Source organism: Cannabis sativa, chromosome X (assembly GCF_029168945.1).
Source record: "Cannabis sativa cultivar Pink pepper isolate KNU-18-1 chromosome X, ASM2916894v1, whole genome shotgun sequence".
NCBI classification, from domain to species: domain Eukaryota; kingdom Viridiplantae; phylum Streptophyta; class Magnoliopsida; order Rosales; family Cannabaceae; genus Cannabis; species Cannabis sativa.
In genome coordinates, this window is record NC_083610.1 from 62,771,502 (window position 1) to 62,783,348 (window position 11,847).

An 11,847-nucleotide genomic window follows, 5' to 3' on the forward strand; every position below is an offset into this window, starting at 1 on the left:
TCATGATATTGTGTCTTCCTCGGTCGATCTCTTATCTCTTGAAAATCAAAGAAGCAACCCACAGTATCACGATCATGCTGAAGCTGAATATAGGGTCATGGCAATGCAATATGTGAACTCACTTGGCTACAGAACATCATCAGAGATTTCCACATTCAACCACAACTCCCCTTCACTCTCTTTTGTGACAACTCCGCTGCTATACACATTGCAGCAAACTCAGTTCATCATGAAAGAACTAAACACGTGGAAATCGACTGTCACATTGTTTGAGAAAAAGTCTCAAATGGCAACATCAAAATGAACCATGTCTCCTCCAAAACCAACATAGCTGATGTACTAACCAAACCCTTATTCCCATCTCACTTCAATGAAATTGTATCCAAGATGGGTGTCAAAAAATTTTACACTCCATCTTGAAAGGACCTATTAAAACCGTTATAATTAGTTATTTCAGTTAGCTATTTAGTTGGGTTAGGTAAGTTAGTTGAGGTGTTTTTCTTTCCTCTATTTTGGTTTATTGCTGCCTATATATACTGCAGCTTCCTTCCTTTGTATTCATTCAATTTACTTTCAATAAAGAAATAAATACTTTTCCTCTGTTCTGTTCTAATAGCTTCATGTTTTCCTTATAAATATTCTAACATTCGGTGCATTTTTTTCTTATTTTTGTTCTAAATTTATACTGACACCCTAATGTTAAAGTCTACCTCCGTTGTTCCTGGCTGCCACTCCCTTTGCACCCAAAGTATTGGAAGCGAAATCATTGTTATCTTCGTTGAAATGTGTTAATTCCATTTTTGGCATATTTAATTGACAAAAATATTTTATTATTCATTGTATATTTTCGGCTAGTATACATTAATATGGTTTCCTATTTGGTGTATTCAAACTTGAAAGGAAAGTTGTCTAGCTTTCCTATTTTTGGAAAAAAGGTAAAAATGGTAAGTTTGGTTACCCATTTCGTTTTTATCTAACCAGCTGTGTAATCTGATCTCGTGTTGAGTTTCCCATTTTCTTAGATCAGGTTTCTTGAAGAGAAAACCGGAGCTAAACTTTCCTTTTCTATAAAAGGAAAGTTGTAGTTACTGCCCACGATTCTGTAGGTACAGAAACGGAAATTCCTGGACTGATTGAAGAATTATTTTAGGGAAGTTTCTAGTGGGTTGAGGTCTTGTTCAGACCGAATGTAAGCTGTCTATGAGATGTATATTCATTATAAATACATCTTATAGCTGCTAGGTTTTGTATCTCTTTCATACACTTAGAATTGCTTTTATATCTTAAGGAAAGAGTGTCTTTGTTTAGTACCTCTCTTGGTACCTCTCTTGTATCTTTGAATTCCATTCATATCTTTAGAAAAGAGAGTCTTTGATTTGTAGAGAAGAGTTGTTCTACTCTTACTCTGTTTATTTGTTGTTTGTATTGTCTTGAGTCTGTATTCAAGTCTACAACGAAGAAGAACATCAGTGCACCTTCGAGAGAAGGTATTTACAAGCTTTCGGGAGATTGCTTTTGAAGTCTTGCATCGGGAGGATACAAGCACACAAATTTCGGGAGATAGCCTTTAAGCCTTGAATCGGGAGGATTCAAGCACTCTTCAAGGTGATCGAAGGGAGTTCGAGCACTTGGAGTTTTATCAAGATTTGGTTAGTAGGTGGAATACATCAAGCTTGCGGCATACAATAAGAGGGAGTCTATTTATGCATAAGTCAATTACTTTGTATTTTTGATACCGATCTAATGAATCTTATCTCTGGGCGTGGCCCCGTGGACTAGTAACAATCTGAAAGGATTGTTGAAACCACGTACAAAAATCTTGTGTGTTTTTACTTTTATGCACTGTTTGTTTTTCTGGGTTTCTCTGGAGTTACAGAGTTGCATTCTGTAACTACAGAAAATTGTTTTCAGTACCAGTTTTATTATTCCGCATTTAATTAATTATTTAATTAAATAATCAAACTGGGAATATTAAAATACGGAATTTCAATTGGTATCAGAGCAAGTCACTAAATTCTTAGTGAGATCTTGAGGTTATTCCGTTTAACTTGTTTTGTGTGAGATGTCTTTGTTTGCAGAAGGAAGTTCTATCTCTAGACCTCCTCTATTGAATGAGTCGAATTATCCTTATTGGAAGGTCAAAATGAGAGCATTCATCAAATCGCAAGATGAGAAGGCATGGAGAGCTATTCTTACAGGTTGGTCTCAACCTACTGAAAATGATGAAAAAGGTAATACTCAGGTAAAATCTGAACTCAGTTGGACCACTGAAGATGAAAAACTGTCTGGTTATAATAATAAGGCTTTACATGCTATTTTTAATGGTGTTGGTGAAGGTTTTATTAAATTAATCTCATCTTGTGAATCTGCAAAGGAAGCATGGGAAATCCTTCAAATTCAATTTGAAGGTACTGCTGATGTAAAGAGATCACGATTTACCATGCTGCAAACTAGATTTGATGAATTGAGAATGTCAGAAACTGAAACTTTAAATGATTTTTATGAAAGATTATCTGATATTTCTAATGAGTTTTTTTGCCTTGGGAGAAAAATTAGATGAATCTGTCTTGGTTTGGAAAATTGTTCGTGTGCTTCCTGACAGGTTTGACACAAAATTGCTAGCAATGGAAGAGGCAAAAGACTTTGGCAAAATGAAGGTTGAGGAACTCATGGGTTCTTTAAGAACTTTTGAGTTAAATCAACAGATCAAGAAAAAGAGTAAGCAAAGGTTCTCGAATGAGAAAAGCAAAGGTATTGCTTTCAATGATTCTGAAAATATTGTTTCTGATGATGAAAATGATGATAAAATGGCCTTGTTAGCAAAAAATTTCCAAAGATACATGAAATCTGTTGGAAATAAAATGAACTTTTCAAAGAACTCAAATGGTAACATTTCAGGTAACAATCCCTCTAAACCTTTTTCATCTAACAAAGATATTCGTTGCAGAGAGTGTGAAGGGTATGGTCATATTCAATCTGAATGTGCCAATACCTTAAAGAAAAATAAAAAGGGATTGAATGTTACTTGGAGTGATGATTCTGAAAGTAGTGAAGATGAAAAAGAAAAAGTTGCTCTAACAAGTGTTTTGTCAAGAAATTTGCAGGAAAAAGGAAAATTCATGTGCATGAATAATACCTCGATCGATGACAACAAGGAAGAATCTAGATCCGAATCAGATGAGTCAGAAATTGATGAGAATTCTATGGTTGAATCCTACAAGGTAATGTTTGGTAAGTTGATGGAAACATGTGCTGAAAATCGTTCATTGGTTAAAGATAATAAAGTCTTGTGTAACAACATTAATGAGTTGGAAGACAAACTTAAATGTTGTGAATCTGAACTATCTTTAAAAGAGTCTAAAATTATTTCTTTAACCAAGGAACTTGATAACATTAAAAAGAATGTGAAAATGCTAAATCCAAGTTCCACCATCTTTGAAAAAATTCAAAAATCTGGCCAAACCAATCATGCTGGTCTGGGTTATGTTTCTAATCAACCTAATTCTAATACCACTTTTGTTAAATCTAATAGTTTTGTTTCTGGAAGAACTGTTTCTACCTCGCAGTTTCGTCTCAACAAAGAAAGCACTCTGCTGTTACAGAAAAGAAGCACCACGGTAAGTTTGACAATTCTAAAGGGAATGGAAGACGTTTCATCCCTATTTGCCATTTTTGTGGGAGAAAAGGTCACATTCGACCTAAATGTATCACTATGCAAAACATGTTTAAATCTAATTACCTTGGAAATAAACATGTTTTACAAAAACAAAAATGGGTTGTCAAAAATAAATGCTTGATAGGTTCTTCTTGTTTTAAAACTATTGCTACTAACATGTGGTACTTTGATAGTGGGTGTTCTAGACACATGACAGGTGAAAAAGAATATCTTGAGAACATTAGACCAATGCAGTGTGAAGAAGTTACTTTTGGTAACGGTCTTGTTGGAAAAGTCATAGGGATAGGAACTCTCAATTTTGAAGGGCTTCCTAGACTGAAGAATGTCATGTTGGTTGATGGACTAAAAGCTAATCTTCTTAGCATTAGTCAAATTTGTGATCAGGATTATACTGTGAGCTTTGATAGTAATCATTGTTATGTGTATAATATTCTTGATGAAATTGTCTTGCAAGGGTTCAGATCTAATGATAACTGTTACACCATCACTACCTATGCTACTTGTCATTCTGCTATTGATAACACCACCGATTTATGGCATGAAAAACTTGGTCATATTCATTTTAAAAATCTGAGGAGATTGTCTAATGCAGGAATTGTTCGAGGATTACCTAAATTAGGTAAGGAGTCTTTGGGAAAATGTGGACCATGTCAGCTTGCTAAGCAACTGAAAATTTCTCATAAGAGTGTTTCTGATGTGAATACTTCCAGAGTTCTCGAACTCCTACATATGGACTTAATGGGTCCAATCCAGGTTAAAAGCTTGAATGGTAAGAGGTATATTTTTATGTGTGTTGATGATTTCTCTTGGTTTTCATGGGTAGAATTTTTTAGAGAAAACTTTGATACTTTTGATGTTCTTAAGTATCTTTGCTTGAAATTAAAAGTTAAAAAAGATTGCAACATTGGTAAGATAGTTCGTGGTAAGAGTAATCATGGAAAATATTTTGAAAATACTGTGTATGGTAAATTCTGTAAATCTTATGGTATTTTTCATAATCTTTCTGCTCCTAAAATCCCACAACAAAATGGAGCGATTAAGGATTCCCACCTTCTTGATCATGTTTTAGACAAGGCTTTGTATGGCATGAAACAAGCACCCCGTGCTTGGTATGAGCGTCTATCTGAGTTTTTACACTCTCATGGTTATAGAAAAGGAAATGTTATTAAAACACAGCTCATCACACACATTCAATTTGATATTATTTTTTTCTCATATGTTGATGATCTTGTTTTTGGAACTACTTCTAACTCTGAAGTGCAGGTTTTTGTTTCCCAAATGCAAAAGGAGTTCGAAATGAGTATGGTAGGTGAACTCACTTATTTTCTCGGTCTTCAAGTGAAGCAATCAGATGAGGGAACTTTTGTCACTCAAAGCAAGTATGCAAAGAATTTGGTGAAAAAGTTTGGTCTTGAGAAAGCCAAACATACCAACACTCCCATGAGCACAACTTTGAAATTAAGCAAAGATGAACAAGGAGTAAAGGTAGATCAAACTTTGTATCGAAGTATGATAGGTAGTTTGCTTTATCTTACTGCTAGTCGTCCTGACATTTGTTATAGTGTTGGTGTTTGTGCACGATATCAGGCAAATCCCATGGAATCACATCTTTCTGCTGTGAAAAGAATCATTCGCTATGTAAATAGCACTATTGAATTTGGGATTTGGTTTTCAAAAGACACTAATTCTAACCTTGTTTGCTTTAGTGATGCTGATTGGGCAGGTAATGCAGATGATAGAAAAAGTACTAGTGGTGGATGTTTCTATCTTGGAAACAATCTGGTTTCATGGCATAGCAAGAAGCAAAACTCAATCTCTCTGTCCACAGCGGAGGCTGAGTACATTGCTGCGGGTAGTTGTTGTACCCAATTGTTATGGATGAAACAAATGATGGCAGATTATGGGTTTGATTTGAAAACTTTAACCATCTTTTGTGATAACACTAGTGCTATAAACATTTCTAAGAATCCTGTTCAACTCTCTCGCACAAAGCACATAGACATTCGTCATCACTTTATTAGAGAGCTTGTGGAAAATAAAATTCTTGTCTTAGAATATATTGAAACTAGCAAACAAATTGCAGATATTTTTACTAAAGCTCTTGACTCGGTCCGATTTATTTCTCTAAGGAAATCCTTAGGGGTTTGTACTGTTTAATGCTTCTATTTTTTCATAATCCTTGATATTTAAGTTGTCTTAGAGTTCATAATGTCTTGTCTTTGTCCTAGAAGAAAATTTCAACCTTATAAGAATTTCAGTCATTATTTTATTGCTAATGTTGTAATATTATGATGTCATACAGGTTTGTCAGGAAAATTGTCCACTCCTCACAGGAATATTCAGGTTCATCAAACAGTATTATGTAAGCTACCATTTTCGAATAATGTTGTTCAAAAACTGTGTGTTCAAGCTCCATTGGATGAATAGAGCTACCTATCTCAATGTGTGAAAGCCATCTCTGAGTAAGTTGGAACTATGTAATTAGGAGTTATGTAGAAGATACGCTACCATTGAAAAGGGCTACCATTGAGGTAGTGTGACAAATGTTCTCCTATGGGTACAATTTATCAGAAAAAGTCTTTTTGACAAATTGGGCAATGTTCCCTGCTTACACTTTCACACACAAATGCTTGGCACAGTTTGTGGTAAAAATTGTTTCTTCTCGAAAATGGTGTTATAAAGCTGTTACATACTGTTTGATGTGCTTTAATATTCTTGGTGACGGAGTCAATTTTTTCCTGTGAACCTGTATGACCTCACTCTATTACATCCTTAGTTTGATAAAATAATTTCTCACTATTCTTATGAGTTTGATTTTTTCATCAGGGACAAAGACAAATGGACATTGTGAATTCTAGTTGCAAAAATATCAAGGTTATTTTATTTTTCTGTCTTTTAATCAAAAAATAAATAAAAATAAAAATAAAAATAAAAAAAAATAATAATAAAAAAAAGGGTTCGTGATCGAGTTGTCAAGTGAGCTTTGTTAAAAATTTTGTTATTTTTTTGTTATGTTTCATCATGTTCTTAGACACAATTTTTGCTCTTAAGTGGTGATTAGTGCTTTTTGTGTCTTGGTGTGTTCTCTTGTTCTTTATGTGCAATTTTTCTTTGGGGGGCATTGCTTGAAAAAATAAAAGAAAAAGGGGGGCATATTTTTTTTCTTTTTCAAATTCATTTTCGAATCCTTGTAAATATTTTTTCTTTTATTTTTTCATTTTATGGAAACATGTGTTAATTGTATACTCTATTTTGTGTTTCCTTTATTTGTGGAGATTTGGTCTTATTCTAGGAAACTTGTTCTTAAATATTTAATTATTTTTGGTTTCCTTTTTGGTGGCAATTTCGGATTTGGTGGGGTTATTATTTCTTAGATTTTGTGGGAATAATGGGTTTCCTTTTTCCATTTAAGGAAACATTGACTATATTTGAAAAACCTTTTTTGGTTTCCTCTTTTTCTCTCCACACGTGGGTCAAAGGGTTTCAAAGAAAAATGGCCAAAACTAAGAATGCCCAACCATCCAAGAAGCCCACTCGTGGATCTGCTTCTGCTTCTCCGGTGACTCCGCCTGCGCCGCCTGTACCAGCAACAGGAGCTTCTGGTTCGTCCTCTGCTCTGACGAAGTCTGCCAAGAAATCGAAGACCCAAGCTCGAAAATCAGTGGCAAATTTCTCATCTCCTCTTGTTGGTGCCTCTCCTATTGCCTCTCCAACACCTGGGTTGGGTGATCATGATGAATCCCATTCATCCGATCACACATTGTCGAAGTCCTCATCTTCGAATGGTGCTCCTAATGTCGACCAAACTTTGGTGACTTTGCCCACGGTGAGTTCTCGAACTAGGTCCAAGGTTTCCACTCCTAAAAAGCCTGAAGTGGTTAAACCTAAAATTGCATCCAAAGGGAAAAAGGTGGTTTCTTCATCTTCAAAGGGCAAAAATCTCAAGGAGAATCCCCCTTCGATCTCTTCCTCGGATTCTGAACCAGAAGAAAGTGAGGAGGATCATGATTCAGAGGGCTTGTCCGATTCAAGTGAAGAATTTGTGCCCAAAGATCTTCCTGCTGTTGATGATTCTGGATCCGAGAGTGAAGAACCGTAAACCGAGCCCGTCACTACGTAACTGTTCCAGTCCCTCCTGCTGTTCCAAAGAAGGACAAAGGAAAAAGGCCCATTGTCTCTACAAATCCTGTTCTTCCACAGAAAAGAAAGAGGCCCTCTGGTATTTCTCTTGATAACTTCAAGCCCCACTCTCATTATTTTTGTTATAATGATCATGCTAGAGATATGAAATTCTATGAGAATAGGAATTTTACTGTGGAGAAAAATTTTAATGTTATTGCTCATAAGCCTTTTGGAGTGTATAACATGTTGAAAGAAAGACAATGGGTAGATACCTTGATCGGTTTTGATGGGTATGTGGATAGAATTGTGAAGGAATTTTATGCTAACATCACTGATGAGTTTCTCGATGAGGACTCTTTCATGTTTGGCAAAGTTTTTGTCATAGGACACTGGTATTCCTTTACTGTGAAGGATGTTGCTGACGCTCTCAATTTGCCTATGGGAATTGAGCCAACTGATGTGGAGTTTGATCGTCAAAAGGTGTTCGGTTATCTCTCTGGTGATAATGAAATTGAACTCTCCGACACCATGCATATGTCTCAACTCACCTATCAACATGCTGCTCTCATGAGGTTTGCCCTATCCAATTGGTTTCCTTGCTCCAATCCGGTAAATGTTTCAAATGAACTTGCTTTCTTTTTATATAAAGTTTCAATTGGTGCTAAAATTGATTTGGCTGACATGATTTGGGAGCAAATTGTTTCTCTTCGAAAGGGTAAGAAACCTAGGCTCAATCTCATTTTTCCTCACTTAATCTATAAAATTTTATCTGATCAAGAGGAATTGATTCTTGAGAATGAATCAATTGAGATGCCTGCTGTTGGAACCACTTTCAAAATTCCTGAGAAGCCTCCTCAAGAAAAAGCTGCTCAAAGAAAGGTTCGGTCTGCTTCCCCTGGTCTTACAAATGATCCTGCTGCTGGATCTGCTTCCACTTCTGCTCCTACAGAAATGGCAGAATTCAACTTGCGTTTGGGAAGAATGGAGACCACTGTGCCCTGCTTCTGAGGAAAATGGACAGCATCATGAAATACTTCCGACCCAATGATGATGAATAAGTGGTTCAATCTTTTATCTTTTGCTTTTTATTAATGTTTATTTGAACTTATGACTTTGTCCATGTTTGTTTTTGTTATCTTTGGCTCCTTGATAGACAAAAAGGGGGAGTAGTATTATTTTTTGGATTCATTGAACTTTTTGTTACAACTCTGGACCCTTGGTTTTAGGGGGAGTTGCTTGTTTGTGGTTTAACACTTTTCCATTTAAAAAGTTGTTCTTCGGTTTGCAAGCTTTTCCGTCCAAAAAAAGTTCTATGTTTTATGTGTTAGAGAGCTTTCATGCAGGGGAAGTATTTTCTATACTCTTGTATCTTTAAAAAGCTATCTGCTTTGGTTTCTAACACTTGATGCATGTTTTCTCATAATAAAATATTTTGTCAATTAAAGTGCCAAAGGGGGAGATTGTTAATTCCATTTTTGGCATATTTAATTGACAAAAATATTTTATTATTCATTGTATATTTTCGGCTGGTATACATTAATATGGTTTCTTATTTGGTGTATTCAAACTTGAAAGGAAAGTTGTCTAGCTTTCCTATTTTTGGAAAAAAGGTAAACATGGTAAGTTTGGTTACCCATTTCGTTGTTATCTAACCAGCTGTGTAATCTGATCTTGTGTTGAGTTTCCCATTTTCTTAGATCAGGTTTCTTGAAGAGAAAACCGGAGCTAAACTTTCCTTTTCTATAAAAGGAAAGTTGTAGTTACTGCCCACGATTCTGTAGGTACAGAAACGGAAATTCCTGGACTGATTGAAGAATTATTTTAGGGAAGTTTCTAGTGGGTTGAGGTCTTGTTCAGACCGAATGTAAGCTGTCTATGAGATTTATATTCATTATAAATACATCTTATAGCTGCTAGGTTTTGTATCTCTTTCATACACTTAGAATTGCTTTTATATCTTAAGGAAAGAGTGTCTTTGTTTAGTACCTCTCTTGGTACCTCTCTTGTATCTTTGAATTCCATTCATATCTTTAGAAAAGAGAGTCTTTGATTTGTAGAGAAGAGTTGTTCTACTCTTACTCTGTTTATTTGTTGTTTGTATTGTCTTCAGTCTGTATTCAAGTCTACAACGAAGAAGAACATCAGTGCACCTTCGGGAGAAGGTATTTACAAGCTTTCGGGAGATTGCTTTTGAAGTCTTGCATCGGGAGGATACAAGCACACAACTTTCGGGAGATAGCCTTTAAGCCTTGAATCGGGAGGATTCAAGCACTCTTCAAGGTGATCGAAGGGAGTTCGAGCACTTGGAGTTTTATCAAGATTCGGTTAGTAGGTGGAATACATCAAGCTTGTGGCATACAATAAGAGGGAGTCTATTTATGCATAAGTCAATTACTTTGTATTTTTGATACCGATCTAATGAATCTTATCTCTGGGCGTGGCCCCGTGGACTAGTAACAATCTGAAAGGATTGTTGAAACCACGTACAAAAATCTTGTGTGTTTTTACTTTTATGCACTGTTTGTTTTTCTCGTTTCTCGGAGTTACGAGTTGCATTCTCGTAACTACGTAAAATCGTTTTCGCACTAATTTTATTATTCCGCATTTAATTAATTATTTAATTAAATAATCAAACTGGGAATATTAAAATACCGAATTTCAAAATGGTTTAGCCAAGAATTTCCAATAAAATGTAAAGACCGAATTACCTTATAGTTTCGAATCAAATTTAACTGTTTTTAGAGATATGGTTAATCAAATTAGAATAGCATTATTTTCCTTCTGTGGTATCACTTTGTATCATGTAAATCAATTGCCAACATGGCAGCTCATAATTTAGGCAAATGGGCAACATGATTACATGGTGTGAATAATATATGGATTGAAGATGATCGATTTCTTTTATTTTTATTTTATTAATTAATGGATGGAAGGAATCATTTCTGTAATGCCTAGACAAAATTGAGGCGCCACGTGTGTGGATGTTGTTTCGGACTGTAAGGAAAATGTTGAATAATAGCAGTGAGATGGTGGAAATGAAGGATGGTGAGGGAGTGGATCCCACGTGGGGAGAAGGTCGGCATTGTGAAAGTGAGAGCTGAAATTAAAATGAACAAATATATATATAATTTGCGGCAGAGAATCATCCTCGTCTTTTACCCCAAAACCACATTTCTCAAACTTTACAAAAACACCATCTCTATGTGCTATCCATCCATCTACACTTTTGCACGAGGACCCACCCTCCCTCCCACCTCTTCCTTAATCTCTTCACTTGGCCCCTTCTCAAAACTAAAAAACAACATTCCCCACTGTTCACACTTGCATTATAGAAAAATTAAAGTTCAAAAACAACAACATATATGCCTTCTAGTTCTACATTTAATTTGCTTCTCCTAGCTTGCACTCTGATCTGCACTACGCATGCATCAGTTTTTCAAGCCTTATTATCATATTTATATTATGTATCGGTAACTAAATTAATTAACTACGCCTGTTTGAAATTAAGCCACTGTAATTATTAAATGGTATAATTACTAGGATAGTAATTACCTCCAAACATATATATTAAAATCCAATTCTTTTATAGTATGCCAAACGTGTTCGAAAATAAATCGTGTAATTATTTTTAATTAATTAGTATTTGTTTGATATAACGCTAAATATGTTTTTAACTCCAAAGGTAATTAGATTAGAAGGTGTGTACGTAGACAGTTGCGAAAACATCTCTCAAATTATAATTCGCGATCATTCTATATACACTCTTATAAGTAAAAAAATTTCTCCACTACGTGGTAACGTGTAGCCAAATATATTGTTCATTTTAGAAACTTACTTATATATTTACAAAGAAATCTGTTGTCAGAAACTTAAACTCATGATTATTACCCATGTTGTGAGATAATATTATGTGCCTAAACTCATGATTATTTTCTAGTTACCTAAATATCTCTGTCTACGGATACGTACGTCACATTTTCTTTTATAAATTATCTTACATGATAAAGACAATCGTTTTCGTCTCTATCGATATTCTCTATTATCATTTT